Here is a 19,065-nt window from a genome sequence, read left to right on the forward strand (position 1 = left end):
GTTCTATTTCTTAGACATCTGGGAACACAACATTGACCACCTGATGGTAACAGTTTGAAGGTGTAAGATAAAGGATGTCTCTCATCATTGACAACCCTGATAGCCTTATTTAAAGCTCTTTTGTTGTATACATTATCAATGCTCTTTAGTTTTATTCCCAACAACTTACTGGCTGTTGTTTATGTTTAATCTACTTATATTTGTAAACACAATTAAGTTAACCTTATCGATTTGTGTTGGGACAACTTGAAGGAATTTTGTGGAACCCAGCATTTTTTACAGTTAATCAGTATATGTCATTGAAATTCAATTACATAGTGATGGTTCATAACATCGAGTTCACTGTAAAAATTGATTATTTACTTTAGCTAGATATGGTGAGTAAATGTTGCCTTAAAAAGATATGTTGACTTAACTTGGTATTTAAATTATGTGCAGTTCATTTACCTAAAGGTGCAAAAGTTTGACATCCAGTGGTTGAACTAGGTATTGCACGCCTGGTACAAAACATACGCAAGCGTAGGTTGCCAGATTGATGACATCAATAGGAACGAGCCTGACTATCAAGCCTAAAGGCTGACTTCATGTTTTAAATAAAGCAACGGCATGTGATAGAAAGAATATTTTCCATATTAAAAGAGGTTTTTGTCTTTACCAACACCTGAAATGTGTCTGTTTTTAAATGCTAATAATGTAAGTTTGAATGCCATTTTACATGACATTTATTGCCATACTACTAAAAGCAGCAGCAGATAGTTCACCTCAGATCTTGAAAATAAAGTAAGCTATTTAAAATTGAACTTTATAACTGTGACTCGGTGTAAGCCGACACTTATCAGTGATTCAGCATGTACATTTAATAAAGTTAAAGAGGTTTAATATTTTTTTAATTAATATAAACCTTATCCTTTCATTGGAGTGCAGTAAGTGCACTATTATGTGCTTCTGAATCGCTGTATTTAAATTTCCTGCTATGTTTCACTTGATGCAAACAGCCAAATTGCTTATCACTGCATATTTATATAACACCTCATGTGGAACTCTGAATCTGCGTCTTATTTAGGAGACTGAAATTGTCCACCGGAGGTTGCATTTCAGTCACTAACATGTACTTTGAGAGCCTTCCTGACTGAATAAAAGAAATATGCAGTTTTCCCAGCCTGATCTCACAAGGAAACGTAAGTATTTTACGTTTTGTCAGTTTAGAGGCTAATTCGTACGAGTTCAGTCGTACGAAAATGTACAATTTTAAAAAAGAGGTGTGGCACCCCTAACCCCAACCGTCATTGGGTGATGAGCAACCGTACTAAATTGTAAGAATTAGATCGTACAAATTCATACGAATTAGCCACTAAATCAAACAGTTACGAATTGCCATGAGATTGCATTAATTTTCCACCAAGGTAACCCGGGGAGCTAAAATATAGTCAGCTAAACTGGCATTGGGGAGGTTAAAAGAACCAAAACAAATAAAGACATTCTGGCATTTACAGTATCTGGCACTGTTTTTCAGATAAACAAGAATGTTCACTTATGTTTCACTATGTTTTTTAAATATCTGCAAACATATTATGGTATTTTTATGCTTTAGAAGAGTCAAAACCTTACACACAGCCCCTTTAATACATTTATTTTATATGGGTTTTCTCACTTTTTCAAGTGAGAACATCAACTAATTGGATTTTACAATGTTGGAACTGGTAAAACTTAAGTTACATTTTAATGAGTTGAATTGGCAAAGAAATTGTCACGACTTATTGATGCAGTAAATTTTTTTTTTTTTTTTTTTACAGAAATGAATATACAGTACGTTAAGAAATATTCTGTTATATTTGTATTCAATGCACCATTAGTGCAATTTCACTGCTATATCTGATAAAATCATATCAAGTCCACTTAAATCAATAGGAATCTACTGGGAATTTTGCTTGAGTGAAAGATTTACATCATTCAAAAACAGGTCACTAAAAGCTACTGTACTTTGTACTACTTGAAAGTGACTTAAATGAATGATGACATTTGACTGAAATATTGCTTGTGTTATGGCTCCTTAAAGAGATAAATCACCTAAAATGAAGCTTTGCTGTTAACTTTACTCACCCTCAGGCCATGAACGGTGTAGGTCTCTTTTTCTGTTCTGTATTTATGACACTTCCTCAAATCCAAAGCCTTGGCAAACATTCACAACAATCTGGAATAGTTTAGTTTGAATTAGTTTAGTTTTGTTTAAAACTTTATTAATCCCCTTGGGGCAAATCATTCTGACATGGTGGTGCTTCACATGTAACAAGAAGGACACTTAACACATCAACATCTAACATCAGGTACAAAAAAAAATTGAATGTGAGATTTTTATCACATCATAGCACATTTGTTGGTCAATCTCACATAAGATGTTATTTAAATGACATTTTTGCATTTGAAACATGTTTTTTTTTTGTGTCTATTTCATCATTTTGGGTGGATTGTTCACTTACGCAGAGCTTGTTGCAGTACATTTGCCTCTGCAAATAATTCATTTTGTGTTGGTTTCGAATTTGACTGAAACAAAGTACTATAGAAATGCTTTATTGCATTACACTTGATACATGCACTTTTTTGCAGCGTTTCCAATTTGCTCAAAATCAGCTAATGCAGCACAATTCTTAACTTCTTGTCAGACTTAATCTAATTGCATTCACTTACTTTTGTAAAATGGGAGTCCATTTGTGTTAGGACTGCATGCATCTTTTTGGTTATTTCTCAGCACCGGCTTCAAAGCAGCATTTGCACACAAATGCACCTCACAAAACTGATTTCAGACCAGTTTCCTAGGCCGCAAATCTGTTTTATGATCTACAACAAAAAAGAGAGAGAGCTTTGGTGATCGCTTGGTGCATATTGAATAACTGCAATACTGGATATGACATCCTAGACATCACAGTTAAAAAAAAAAATCTACATACACTAAATGACCATGAGCCATTCAGTAATAAAAATGATTCTGCGATGAAGTTAATGCTACAGAAAAAAAGTTCAATGTAACTTATACATTAAATAAGCTCAGGCAAGAATTCATATTTAAAAGGAGGTTCTATAAAAGTATTCAGTTCAAGTTGGTGGAGCCAGTATAAATGTAAATGTATGGGTTTTTAGCATGCTAATGGGCTATTGGCAGCTGTCTGAAAGAGATTTAGTTTGAGTGGCATTGGCACATCTTAATTTAGTGGCTTAGGAAGGTCAAGTATTGAGCGGGCTGTTCTTAAAAGGCTAGTTCACCCAAAACGAAATACTCTATTTACTCATCCTCCTCTTGTTCTAAACCAGTTTGAGTTTTCGTCCTGTGTTAAACCCTAAAATACATTTATAGAAGAATATTGGAAAAAAACAGCCAACAACTTTATTATTTTAAAGACATACTGTATAGTTTTATCCAACGATGGATATCAATGGCTGCTTTTCCATCATTCTTGAGCCCTGCTCCCTCCTGTTTGCAGGGCGAGAGGGGAGCTTTGAGCTCAGGTAGATCTCGACAACTCCCCCTTTTTGATAAGAGCGGATAACTAAAATGATTGCTATGAAGAGATATGCTGCTGGATGAGAGTTTGACTGTAGTGCTAAATTTAGATTGATCAATTTACTTGTAGTGCATGTTTTTGGAATGTGGGAGGAAACCGGAGAACCCGAGGGAAACCCCTGTGTGAACATGCTAACTTCACACAGAAACGACAGCCGACCTGTTAAAGGACTAGAACCGGTGACGTTCTTGCTGTGAGGCAACAGTGCTAACCACCATGCCACCCTATGAAGGGAAAGGTGGAGTAGGGGTGGGAGGGGGGATTCTTTAAATCAAAGATGACTGTAGTGAGAAACTTTGGCTCTTTATAGTAGGTCGGGAATCATCTGAGTGGTGGATCATACATAGTTCATGCAGAACCAGCCGTGTTCAATCATAATCGCGTGATTCTCTCGAAATTAGCTTATAAATAAACTTCACTGAGTAAAAGGTGAGGAAATTACAATTTTTGAGTGAGCTATAATGTTCCATGTTCATTCAGGGTAAATTATATGTTTGTGTAAAATGAAACAACACTTATATTGTGTTATTCCAGTACTTATTTAAAGTAAAAACAAAACAAAACATTGAATTATCATAGTAAATGCTGTTGAATTTTATATTATCAAAAACTTCTTGCTGACAGGCAGGACCTGCTGGTTTGCTGGTTTGAACTGTAGCCTCTGTTTGCTGTTTTTAGCTGTCAGGAGCATCACAGATGTACTCTTCTTTTCCGGCTGCTGTAGCTCTGATGATCTTCAGCAGACCTCAGTTGTAACGAGTGGTTATTTGAGTTACTTTTGCCTGTTTGGTCATTCTCCTCTGGCATCAACAAAGCATTTTCACCCACAGAACTGCTGCTCATTGGTTATTTTCTCTTATTTGTGAAACATTCTTGAGTGATTGTAGATGTTTAAAGAGGCTGTTGTGTCGACCTTGATTTTCTGCAACACTGAAGTGTTCATTTTATTTTATAAAATAAGCATGATTGCTCTCCTCACAAATCAGCTACTTTTTTTCCTCATTGGCATGCATCTTATGCTGAGTAAACACTAAAAATGTGTTAGAGAAACACAAACATAAGAACAAATAAAACCTAAATTTCACCATTATACTCATACACTCTCAGAAATAAAAGTACATGAGCTGTCACTGGGGTGGTACCTTTTCAAAAGCTACAAATGTGTACCTAAAAACTTTATATTAATTGTGTAAGGAAACATTACTACCTAAAAAGTACAAAAGTGTACCCTCTAGGTACAAACCTTTTGAAAAAGTACCACGCCAGTGACAGTTCACGTACCTTTATTTCTGAGAGTGTATAGTGTGTGGTGTGCCACGATATGACAGACATAAGGTCCAATCCCAATTCCCTTTAGCCCTTTCCCTCACTGCTACCCTTGGTTTGTGCATTCATATGAAGGGGTAGTAAAAGGGTAAGGGTTACATAACCCTTCCAACTGAGATTCTTAGGATAACACTACAACTAGGGGGTATGAGAAATTTCTCTGATTACATCATTTGCAACAGCAGCATGGGTGCAAAACTGAGCAAATAGTAATAAAATGGGCATTAATAAAGATTTTACTACAAAAAGCATATCGAACAGCTGATTTATTACCTTCATAACTATGTTATTGTATTACAATCATGATCTACAATTCATTTATTCATTTATTTTCTTTATCGGCTTAGTCCTTTTAATAATCTGGGGTTGCATATTAATGGAAAAAAAAAACATATACTCTCATTCACACACATATACTACAGTCAATTGAGGTTACCCAATTCACCTGTCTCACATGTCTTTGGACTTGTGAGGGAAACAGGAGCACTGAAAACCCACGCGAATGCAGGGAGAACATGCAAACTCCACACAGAAATGCCAACTGACCCAGCTAAGGCTCCAACCAGCAACCTTCTTGCTGTAGGCGACAGCACTACCTACTGTTATACCGTATCACATGATCTACAATGAGACGTTAAAATAAAATCTCCAAATTTTTTAATGATATACTTTATTTTAACTGCAAGCAAAATATTCCGTAACATTTTATATTCTGAGAATATTACCTGATAACTTGACAGATTAGGTCTTGGTGGAGCACATGACATTGAAAATGCAAATTTTTCAGATCATTCATTCAGAACATTCGCATCTCTAATAAGGCTCTTGCAGTGTCTAAGGCAACATAGGCTCAGTAGGAAAATGTAGCCTTAAATACATTTCTGGAGATCATGAATTATGTAGCTAGAAGTATGTATGGCTGCATTTTTTATTTTAAAAATGAACAATACGGGGTGGTATGACGCCGTTCTTTTTTGCGCTTAACAGCTGACCGCTTAGCTATGTATGGACAGCTTTCCGGCTGTTATCGGTTTGTCCAGTTAGTTCATCATGTACGTCAGTGGACTTTTGGGATCTGAAAAAAGCATACACAGCGGCCTCACGTGAATTCGCAAAACTAAAAACTGCAAAAAACTGTTGGCCTTAGGGCTGGGACACACCAAGCTGATGGTCGGCCAATTGACTTCATTGGTTTGAGTCGGTCTGGCTAGTTGATTTGGTGTGTTCATCATGTCGCCTATCATCAGGTTTACGTCAGAGCTTGTTGGCCCAATTCAGTGTGTAGAATTGCCATCAGGCCATCAGCTAAAGAGATAAATTCAGTTACGAATCAGAGCCTGAGTGTTTACGTTTCTTTCTTTCTTTCTTTCTTTCTTTCTTTCTTTCTTTCTTTCTTTATTTCTTAGGGGTAGGACTATAAAATAGAAGACTTGCAAATTAACATGTTGAACAAATAAAATAATAAATGAAAAATCTCTGCTGTCCAAAACCATTTGACTTATGCTGCACTATGAATGTGTTTGTTATCTTCTGTCAGCTTGCTTTCTCGATAGATATTTTTTACATTTCATGTGATAATCTCCTGCTGATGTAAATTTGTGTTTGGGGTTCCTCCACACATCAGGATTTCTGATTGTAAATATTCAATGATTTACTGCCTCAGAGATTATTCAGAGCAGATTAGAGTAAGTCACTCTTCACACCTCACACCACAGGACAATCTGATAAGCTAATCTTCAGAACCCCAAAGATAATCGGGATATACCTAGGATTGTCAGAAGGAGAGAAATTTAACATACGCTTATTCTGAAAACATAGCCCTATATACATTTTGGGGATCATAAGATATGTAGTCAGAGCTACGTATGGCTGCATTTAATCTTTAAAACGAACGCTATCTGGTGGTATGATGCTTTTTTTTGTGCTTATACAGAGCTGACCACTTACCATCATTTGGATGAGTTTCCTGCACCAGTTTGTCCAGTTGCTCGACATGTACGTCAGTGAACTTGAGATGCAGAGAGGAGTTGACCATGATGACCAGGTTCGAGTCCGGTGAAGAACGGTTCCAGAAAGCAGGTAAGACAAAAACAGAAGCCAAAAAAACAAAATAAACAAGTAAATAGCAGGGTGAGAATCAGGCGAGGGGTTTTCTTATTCTGGATTGCTTTTTAAAACTGTCGGTTGGGTTTAGGAAAGTGGGTGGGCGGGTCAATTCGTGCTTTTGAAAACACTATTGGTTGGGTTTAGGAAAGAAGGAGGGTGGCCAGTCAGTCAGTCATTCAGTCAGCCAGCCAGTTAGTCAGTTGACAGTGACCTCAACAGTGATTCACGAGAGAATAGCAGGCACGAATGGCACTCGCAAGAGAAATTTTATATCTCAAAATACGGACACAGAGGCCACTGTTAGATTCGCAAAAACAAAAACTGCATAAAAGTACCTCGTTTTCTTTTTTCCTTTGAAAGCAAAAATAAGTTTGAAATGGTCGAGTTATGGTACACTGTTTCCAAACACTCCAACTTTTCCATAATGTGGTAGGAAGGATTGTAAATGTGTTATGCTACTTCCAAATAGCCTTCTCTATAAGCAATGCCACAGGGTGCCACACCTTTACATTGTTTTGTTTTCTATTTACTGTGGACAGACTTTGCCTGGTGTCCCCGGTGTGTGCAAACACAGAAGAGAAGTCGTGCAATATAGTGGCTTTTCACGAACCCTTTCTGAGTCTTTAAAATCTCCCAGAGTGATCATACAGGTGTGGATACATCTGTACTGGATCTATTACTCAACTTTCCAGTGTTTTCATGTTTTTAGTGTTGTTGTTTTGGATGTTATTCTTCTGTCTGACCCCCATGGAATCAGACATTCTGAACATATATATACATCTCTGGAGATTGTGAATTATGTAGCCAGAGTTACGTATTGCGGCATTTCATCTTTAAAACGAACACTACAGGGCAGTAGGGAGCTATTCCTTTACTCGCTTACCAGCTGAACAGTTATCTTCGTGTGGATGGGTTTTCTGCTGTTACCAGTTTGCCTAGTAGCTCAACATGTATGTTGGAGGTAAGACAGCAGGTAAGACAAAACCAAAAGCTAAAAAAATTATATAAGCAATTAAACAACAGGGTGAGAATCTTTTTTTCTGGATTGCTTTTTAAAACAGTCGGTTGGGTTTAGGGAAGTGGGTGGGCGGATCAATCTGTGCTTTTTAAAACACTAGTTGTTGGTCAGTCAGTCAGTTAGTCAGATGACAGTGGTAAGTCAGTCGACATTTACGTGAGAAGAGGAGAAAAAGCGTACTCAGTGGCCTCTGGTAGATTTACAAAAACAAAAACTGCAAAAAACTTAGCTCCTGGGATGTATTTGGCTCTCTCCAGAATTGCATATAGGGGTACATAATCAGAATGAGCTTGGGCTGGAGAAGTGAATTGAGACAAGAAATAATAATAAAAAAGGCAGAGTTTCAGAATGCACCCATTGACTGTGTAATCGCCATAGACCAATGATAACTCAAAGTACTTAGAAGCCAAAAAAAGCCAAAGAAACCCAAAGGTTTACTTTGGTGAGATGATTCAAACTGCCGAAAAGAACTCTAATCAAACTTTATTTCAAATGAATTTTATTCGAAATTGCATCATTTTATGTCGTTCTTCCATTTTGTTTAGCCTTTAGGATGGGATTTCTGATCTGACATCATATACTCTAAGACTCTAAGAATCAAATGGTTTTGGAACCGGCTTCTTGTAACTTGTAATGGAGTCTTTTTCACTGCACTTTTTCTCACATATGATTTTCAAGTACTCTTTACATCTCTGGGGTTTAATGAGCAGATGTAAAAAGTGAATTAAACCACTTGCTTCCCTTTTTAAGAACCCTTTCTCATCAATACAAATAAGTGACTTTATAAATGTTTTACATTTTCATATTTATGGAGAGATTTGTATCAAGAAGACCTTAAGGAAGAGTGCTGAAAGCATACATTTTCTTCAGTTATCATCTTCCGTGGGAATCGAGCCCCTGACCTTGGTGATGCATCTCCTAGTTTTCTTCTGAAAAAGCTGTTTATATGCACCACAGAATCACATTTAATCAGGCTTTCCGACAGAGTATCAGAACAGAAAGGTCCCCAGACAGAGTCAGCTGTTCTTTCTACATAGAGATATTTTTGATAGAGAACTCTGTAAGCAAGGATGATCTGAAGCGGCGATTTGAAACGGCCCAGAATGCTTTGTGTTTTTTGATGCGTGCCTCCACATCTATCGAGGAGGCCTGATAAATTGCTTAATGCCTTTTAAATCTGCCTCTGCCATTGCGCTGATACCATAGGGCTGGAGGAAATGTGTGGCACCCCAGTATGAGGAATTTATGAGTTTTGTCAGCATTCATTACGGCCATAGCCTCAAGGCAAAACAAAGGGAATTCAACTGTCTTGGCTCTCTGTTCCTCCTGTGGTTCCCCGGAGAGTTCAATGGCACACAGCGGTCAACCTGCACACACAAACACACACATACACAGTCTCACCAGTGGATAGGATTTGCGGTTCAGTGCTCTTATGTGCTACAGGGATCAGCCTGAGCTGTGACCAGCCTGCACTACAGGGAAGCTTCAATCATCCAATATACCATCTCTCACATTTCCTTGTTTTGTATGATTTATGTTGGACCTCGAAAGAAGGAAAAAATCCTTAGAAAACCAACTGTCTGAATGGAGTCTTTTCTTGGAGGCATCTAAGGGCATGCCAGAGTGCCTCAGGAGTTAGGGGTGCACAATATTGCAGTTATCAGCTGAATATTAGTTTACCTGGTACTGTAGCTGTTTGTATTAAAACATATCAATGTATACAATCAAGTTATGTAAGGTTAATAAACCAAGCCAACATAGTGGATGTTATTGTATACTTACCGGACACTTTATTAGGTACACCTGTCCAACTTTTTCTTAAAGCAACTTCTAATCAGCCAATCACATGGCAGCAACTAGACATGGTCAAGATGATCTGCTGCAGTTCAAACTAGAGCATCAGAATGGGGATGAATTTAAATGACTTTGAATGGGGCATGGTTGTTGGTGCCAGACAGCCTGGTCTGAGTATTTCAGAAACTGCTGATCTACTGGATTTTTCATGTGTAACCATCTCTATCGTTTACAGAAAATGGAATGATAAAGAGCAAATTTACTCAAATGGCCTACAATGTCTCCAGAAATCAATTCAATAGAGCACCCTTGAAGATTCACATCATGAATGTGCAGCTGACAAATCTGCTTCAGCTGCGTGATGCTATCATGAATCATATAACAATATTTACAATATAACAATATTTACCAGAGAAGAGAACCTTGTTGAATATATGCCACAAAGGATTAAGGCAGTTCTGAAGTGAAAAAGAGGTCCAACCCGGTACTAGTAAGGTGTACCTAATAAAGTGGCCGGTGAGTGTATGTTAGCTTTAAAAAGTACCCAATAAGAAAACTATGATAATTACTCACACTTACAGTATGTTGTTCCAAACCCCTTAGACTTTTGTTCACAAATTAAACTATTTTAGATAAAATCTCCTAAGACTGCAATAGTCCCAATATGTTTAAAGTACAGAAAAGGAACAAAAAACATTGTCAAAACATTCCATGTGACTTCTGTAATTCAACTTTAATCACATGAAGCGCCAAGAACAGTTTTCTGAACCAAAAAAAAAAAACTTTGTTCTCCAGTATATTTCCCGTAAGATCAGAGTGCATGTTTGCTACAAGCAATATGATGTACTCTAATGGAAAAAAAAGGAACACATAAAAGCATTGCCTATAGTAGGCAATGACAAAATTTGCATACAGAGGAAATGCCCTAGCCCTCTACACTATGAATAGTGTTGAAATGTGCTTTACAGAGGTTTAAACTTTGTATTGGTAAGAGATTGCACAAAGAAACATTCAGAGAAACTTGTAGTCTATAACAACACATTCTCACTCCCAACTCGTCACAGGGTACCCCTTTAGCGTCATATTTAGACGTGCAGGGATTCCCTATAGAATCTGTGCCTGAGCCTGAGGCGTCATATGGAGACGCTGGAGGCTCGTATAATTACCAATAGATGTCAACGCAATTTTTAAAACCTGATTTACGCCTATTATCTTAGTTTTCTTATTTTAAAAATATGTAATTTTTATTTTGTTCATGAAAAGCGTCTGTAAACGGGGTCGAAACTACTGTATGAATAAACTTCGGCCCACGTGACATCCCTTCACGGTGAGTTTAACGCCGCTCTGCTATTGGTCAAACTGCATCAGCGGTGAGTTCTCAGATGAGTTCAACTGTCAACATTAAATATTACGTTAATGCTGCATAATATATTTTTATTGGAGATTAGTTGGTGTTTATAAATATGTTATCATTTACTTTATATTTAATGAGTGAAAATATATTCGGTTGTCCAGTTTAGGGTAACTATGCCTAATAAAACTTTGATTCATTCATATTATTTATTATTTTTTTTACTTTAAAAAAATATTAAATTTCAAGTACTAAGTTTAAAAATGTTTTCGGCTGATATTTTTCATTTTAAATTATTTATTAAAGTTGGGGTCATTGTATGTGGCGATCTATTTTTTACAGTCTATGCTCGCTATCCCAAGGTTCATTGCGATCCCAAGGTTCACTGCGGTTTTCCACAAGGTAAGTAAAAAGTAAACAAATAAACACAATTTGTTGATAAAGCATGTACTGTAAACTAGCGACGTTATCTAATTACATCAAGTTCATTTATTAAAAACATATTTTTTCTCACATATAACGTTGGTCATGCATTAGAACAATATATACATTTTAAGATAAGGAACAGTGTAACCAGATTGTTGTTTTCCACAATAGAATTCGTGCAAAATCTATATATAATATGCAATATGCAACTCTAATAATACAAATGTATTCGTAATTGTTTCAATATTAAAGAACATCAAGTGTTTCCAAAGGTTTATTGTAAAAACAATTATTTTCCATGCCTTAAAACACACACACACACACACACACACACACACACACACACACACACACACACACACACACATATCTATATATATATATATATATATATATATATATATATATATATATATATATATATATAGCATAACAAAAGCTCAAGTATAACTTAAGCTGATGTATGTCACACAATGAATATCATACACTATTACCAGTACAATTTGGCCTTTACCAATTTATTTAATAAAAGAAAGAATCTATCATCTCTAAATTGTGGTAAAGAGGCACAACAAGCTGTCTTCTTTTCAAATATTATGTCAGTCAGGATGGTAATGGTAAAATTCAAGGATTACCTTGCACCTTCTCAGAAATTTACCATTGATCATATGTATTACAAGTGGCTGGATTGTTTTTAACACAAGCAACGTTTTTTTAAATCATTATCTTAAACAGATTAAGGCTCATTTTGGACTACACTTACATTACTTTACAACTGCTTAATGCAGTACTGATGTATCTAGTAGTTTAGTGGTTTAATGTCACATCTGTTTTTATTCATTTCAGATGCAGAAACTTTTGACATATGAATTCATCTTGACTAAGGGTAATGTTTTTGTTCAGAATTAATCATTATTTAAAATCATTGTATTTTCTTTGTTATTATGTACAGATTTTAAAAGAATGTACTTTCTTTTAATAAAGAACTCTTCACAGCACTGCAGCTAAACAGTCACAACCTCACAGAGCTGCACAACTGCCCCACTCAGATCAGTGCTGAAGCTGGAACCTCATCTTGTGTACAGCAAAGGCAGAGCTGAAAATTCACTGTTTGTCTTGTATTGTGTGGTAAGTCATAGTTTTATTAATTTTTTTATTTTATTGCAACACTAAGTAGTCCATTCTGTGGCCAATATGATATAAAGGGCCTAAAATGGGACTGACGTGATCATTGTTTTGATTTCTAGATAAGTACTCATGGGGCTACACATGCAGCTGAAGTTAGCTTCATTGAGTAGGACATTTCTTTCAGTATACTCTTAAAGAGATTCACCCAAAAATGAAAATTCTGTCATTATTGACTCATCCTTCACTTGTTCCAAATATGTCTGACTTGCTTACTTCAGTTAAACACAAAAAAATTATATTTTAAAGAAAGATGAAAACCTGCAAACATTAACTTCCATAGTATTTGTTTTTTCCTACTATGTATGTCAATGTTTTCAGCTTTCCAGCTTTCTTCAAAAAACTTCCTTCATGTTCAACACAAAGTAACTTGGAAGTTTTTAAAAAAGGTTTACAACCACTTGAGGGAGAGTAAATAGTGAACTGTTCCTTTAACCCAATCTAGTTGACTTTACTAGAAAATTGTATAGAAACCAAGTGCCTTAAACCCCTTACATTTTATACAAGGTACAACTTAACAGCCATACTTGAATTAAAATATTACTGTAAGTTCAAGAAGATTGTAAAGGTTCTAGGTTAATTTAAAGTGGGCTGTTTAGTTTCATCTTGTGTAAAAACATAAAGGGTTTAAGGCAACATGTTTCGATGCAGTTTTCTAATAAAGTCAACTAGTTTGGGTTAAGAGTGTAATGGGTTACAGTAATAGCAGTGAATCATGCAGGCATAAAATAAATGTTTAGCCATGTAAAGCAATAAGCTTGTTATAATTTAGAAATATTTTTAGGGTGGAGCACTGTATGCTGTTGTAGTTTTCATATAATTGATGAGTCAAACATGAGATGTGTTTTAAATTGCAAGACGTGAATTAACAATATGTTCATCAAGATTCAAATCTTGCATCTTATATTTTTTAAGGTTTTGGCCCAATAATACCCATATTCTGCTATTTAAAAAATCATGCTGGAATTTGTGTCAGCATTCCCTTCAATGAAAACTACAACAGTGGACATCAGTGGTGATAAAAATGTATGTGAAGGATAAGGGTGTTCATAATGAGAAGTGCAGTTACTATCCTGATCTCTGAGTTTGTAGAACTGACAGATCTGCTTGGAATAAATGGAAACATGCTGGAAATGTTTAACCTATTATACAGTTAATTCAAGAGTGCCAGGTTTAATGACACTTTACATATATAAATAAATATCACTGAACTTTCTAAATGAAACCTAACACTCATTCTTTGTTCAGTAATGATGTTGTGCACTTCTAATACTTTACAGTGGCAAAACCTGGAATAACACTTGGGAGCCCTCCAGGAATTGCTGACACTTTACGCCCAAGTCTCCTCATGCTAACCGGATTGCAATATGACAGTCTAGTCAGCATAAACACCTGGACTCACCAAGCACACTTTGGTTCTCAGTGTTTTGTAAAAATAGTTTTTGCTATTCTTCAGTAAATACTTGAATATGTTTTGAACTTATTCTACTTTTGATGTTTAAGTTCAGAAAGTTGTTATTATAAACATAATTTGCATTTGTCATGAACTTGACTTCTTGTTGTTGTGAAAGCTGTTTATTATGATGGCATTTCCAAAGGCATCATTTGAAAAGATTTTTTGCAGTGCAGTTTTACTTGAGCTTGACATACCAGATGTATGACATGAATAAATATCACAAAATAAATATAATAATAATAATACAAAATATACATTTCCTTCAATTATAATTGTTTTTAATCATTTATATATGTATGGTAATATATTATTGCATTAAAAACTTATAAAATATATATTTTTGGTTAAAATATATATATTTGCATTTTTGTGTGATTTTTATTATTTATTTTTATTTGTGGCATTATAAATAAATTATAAATGTTTCATTAAAAATGTATTGTGTTTATTTGCATACTCATTTACAATGAACTACTATTTATACTATTTAATGGGCACTATATTTGTCATTTAAGTTTGACATATATTTATATTTGTATACCTACATGATGCAGGGTTTAGTTACAGCAAATGCTTGAAATGTTTTCAAACATGAAGCTTTTTTATTATTTTATTATTCGTTTCAAATTAAGTATACTGCCTATGATCTGGTTTTACTATGATCATTTTGCACATCAGGTTATTCCCACAAAGTAATCTCACGGTAAATATACATTTGTATTTTTAATAAGACAACAAATAACATGTAATATTAATACACATTTTGATATTTAAGTTATATTATAAGGTTATAATCAACCTTCAGCCGGAAGATTACCAAATAGAGACAAAGTGTGACGTAGATTGCGACGTTGTGATTGGACTATAACTTCAAAGCCAAATTAAAAGATCCTTCGTGTTGCTAACTATGTTTTGCTAACTTTGCCACTTTACTAACAGTGTCCTTTATCAATGAGTTATCGCTGTGTTTTAAATAGTTAACGATTAACCAAGATCGTAACCCTAAACTTAACCCTAACTACACCTTTCAAGGAACTACAATTTGTAGCGCCATGTCTTTCCCCTCCCATCTATACAGCGACAAAGGATTGTGGGTAATGTAGTTTAAAGCCTTTTTGTAATAAAATGGAACAGATACAAATTTTAATGAACTAAAGACTATCTGAATAAGGTCATTGTGCATATATTTATGACATATATGAAAGCCAGGCATAAATTTGTTATTTTACAATGAGTATTTTTTAAACAGCTTTTATTGACTTGATCAGTATATATCAGACTATTATATCCAACATTATTTATTGAACATAGCATAGGTAATAGTCTTGCTGATATTCTCTCACTCATTTCTCGTTTGAAATGTGAATACTTTTTCCTTTTCTACGGGGCTCTACTCATCCCCATCATGAGTAAAAGGGCAGTTAACCTATGTAGATGTATTATCTTCAACATGGACAAGAAATTGTATTGTCACATGTACAGTTGTGGTAAAAAAAAAAAAAAAAAAAAAAAGCTGTAAAAATAAGCTAAACATTAGTATCTTCTTTAATTACAAGTTATTAGCAATAGTGATCTATGTTCATCACAAATGTTATGAGTTCAGAATAATATGTGTGGATGTAATTCTGAAAGTGTGTTTCATTAATGGTCATCATGTGATATTTAATTGTTTTCACTTTATTTGAAATATGGATAAAAGCTCTTTTAAAATATGTAAATGTTTATAAATAAAACCTTTTTAAAGACATGTATTTGTTTAAAAACCACTCTTTATCTGATTATTTTTACTTTCTAAATCTTCAACTGTTTGTGTAACAGTATGATTTGATGACAATGGATGAACTTGTGTTTAATAATGATTCCACATAATGTCTTTGTCCTGCATGTGGGTTAATTTGTTAATTATTTTCTTTATGATCAAATGATTGTAAGATTTGCTGCATTGTAAGAATCATGAAAATATTGAGAAATGAGGTAACAATGATGAAAAGATATCCTTTCAAATGCTGCGAATAGTTCAAACCTCCAAATGATTAAAAATACATAGCCATTAACCAACAAAATAAAAATGCAAACATTTAAATTATCTAAACTAGAAGTAAAATAGTTCTGTGCTGTATTTATAAGTTAATGTGTAGTTCTATGTCTACCAAAAATACATATTTCAATACATATTTTATTTTCATTCATTCATTTTCTTTTTGGCTTAGTACCTTTATTAACCAGGGGTCGCCACAGTGCTATGAACCGCCAACTTTTCCAGCATGTTTTTATGCAGCAGATGCTCTTCCAGCCGCAATCCATCTCTTGGAAAATATTTTATTTTTTATCTTGCATTCAATAAAACATTATACAAAGTTAATTTTTATTTTCAGAATAACAACAGTCGCACTGTTATCTCACAACAAGTGCAGCAGTTTTTTGTTAGACATTCTAACAAATTAATACAAATGTTTCAAAGTAAGGACAAAAATAAAAGGAGATTAATTTTTTTTTTTTTTAGAAAAATCCATGAGGACCAAATGGATCCATCAGATCTTTGGTGTAAATCATAGGTTAATTTTTCCAGAGGTAGAAGTGTGGTTGCCTGACTCAGCCACATATTGACTGGAGGTATCAGAGCAGTTGACCATAATAATGTACATTTTTTGCCCAAGTATATGCAAAAATTAAATTTATCATAAAAATGTATCATAAAATTAATATTTTAAAAGCTCTTAATGTCACTTAATGTAATAATTTCATTTTAATATAGAGTTCCTTAAATTGTTATATGTTGTAAGCAGTTAGGCATACAATAATGCTCTTAATTTACAACACTGATTGATTTTAGAGGAATGCTTACATACTGTACATATCTATGTATTTAAAAAAAAAAAAGACAATTTGGTTATAGATGATGACAATTTTATTTAATTTTTTACAGATTTTATTACATGCTTTAGATTCAGGGTTAAGGTCATCCTCTTCTGGATTACAGTAAAAGAAAATCCACAGTCAATGTCATTCTCATCAGCTGGAGCTTTATTTAAAAAAAATCTATGTTCTCTGCTCCAGCCAAAACTTGCAGGTACCTTGCAGGTCTCTAGATTGCACCATCGTATTGTTGTTTATTTCTCAGTTATTTTGTTGCTTTTTGAGAATGATGATCCATAGACCTTTTAACCCCTCTTCGTTAAGGCCACATGTCGAATCTTAAAAGAAGAACACAACAACATAAAAATATATTAATATCCTTTGGACTGGGTAACCTTATGCTTATGTCTGTGCCAAAAAATACAAATACATACCAGTACATTTCAGTAGCAAACAAGCAGGAAAGTTCTTTGAAAGAACCAGGATGAGTTGAAAGGTATTTATAGTGGTTGACCATCTCTGCCACAAGAATCCACTGCTTCTCCTGAAGAATCCTGACTAGCAGGATGATGTTGAACACCCTCCTCTTTGTTGCTGGGTCAGCAGAGTCTGAAATATATTTATGAAAAGAAAGTTGTATAACAAGGATTATACGTCAACTTTTAAAGAATCAACACTGACAGAAGTCTAGTGTACATACCATGCCATATGACGAAGACATCCATATCACTTCTTCTTTTTGTTGTCTTTGCTTCTGCTACTAAAAAAAAAAAAGACAGTAATAGTAACACAATTTTTCATGACTACATGTAATATTAATAAGAATTTCCTCACCCTCTGCCCACTCCTCTACATCACAGACCAAAGTCTTCCAATTGGTTTCCAGTCACTGCCAGTTTCATGGATTCTGTTTTGCAACTTGCTTTGCAGAGCTGTTGCGGTCTACAATGATAAACAATCAAAAAATCACAATACTATTTAAATAGGTTACAGAACAACTAAAACAAATTCTACTGGATATTGTTACCTTCTGATATCAACAGGTCAGCGAGATGGCCAAATTGTTGAATATCTGCTAATTCCAGCACATGACCATGAGAGTTACAGTAGCATGTCTGGTCACTGCAATCCTATAGAAGAAATATTGCACTGTTCAACCTCCTTCCCAAAAGTAAAACCAGGCATATCCTGGTATGCCTCACTCCATTTCACCTGGTTAACATATACAAACAAACAAACAAACAAACAAACAAACAAACAAACAAATAAATAAATAAGTAAACCAATAAGTTTTGGCATTTACTTGTAGATCAGTTTAAGACAATCACATAGTTCATCTATCTCAGATATAAACTCATGTGATTAGGCATGAAACACACTAAAATCATGGGCTTAAAGATGGTGCTGACACTTTGGACAGCTTTTCGCAAGTCTTTGGAGGTAGTGTCATTAGTTGATGTAGTCCACAAATCTTCCTGTCAATCCTTAATCCTTAGCTGTAAATAAACCTTCAAAAATGCCAGTGTTTGAAAAAGGAATGAAACAGTACAGAACAAGTGCATAACAGTTTATATCTTCTAATCTAATTTTCTTAGGTGAACATCACAGAGCTGTTTTCTTGTTAATTTAGTTTCAACAAATACAGTTTAAAGTACCTCGTGCATTCTTGAAATGGTTATGCTTATGGTTCATATCTACATAAATTGGCAGTATATCTAGTGTGGAAGCAGAACAGATGAAGGGCTCTTCCTTGCAAATACTATCCACCTTGTATTGCACAGACTCCCACTCAAGAATATCTCAGAAAAATGTCTGCTGAGATCTTAGCAGTCCATTAAAAATAATTATACCAACATCTTTTCCACCAATGGAAAGAATATAAAAATACTTTAGGATATATTAATACTTGCATGACCAAATCTGAGATAAAAAGGCCATCAGTATGCCTTAGTTTAAATAAAACCAAAATTTTACTCTAGCCCACTGTCAC

At 34.7% G+C, this 19,065-nt stretch overlaps 1 protein-coding gene and 1 long non-coding RNA gene across 2 annotated transcripts in view; one reads left to right on the forward strand and one right to left on the reverse strand.

The window, feature by feature from the left end:
• Positions 1-19,065, reverse strand: part of LOC147840601 (uncharacterized) — a 570,564-nt gene that overhangs the window by 385,842 nt on the left and 165,657 nt on the right. The gene's annotated exons all lie outside the window — the stretch shown is intronic.
• LOC147840606 (uncharacterized) lies at positions 11,426-12,700 on the forward strand. The gene is made up of 3 exons (XR_015509324.1): positions 11,426-11,554; positions 12,425-12,464; positions 12,563-12,700. It is a non-coding gene; the product is annotated as an uncharacterized LOC147840606 (long non-coding RNA).

The sequence above is a fragment of the Danio rerio genome, chromosome 15 (assembly GCF_052040795.2).
Source record: "Danio rerio strain M-AB ecotype USA chromosome 15, GRCz13ab, whole genome shotgun sequence".
Classification (NCBI taxonomy): Eukaryota; Metazoa; Chordata; class Actinopteri; order Cypriniformes; family Danionidae; genus Danio; species Danio rerio.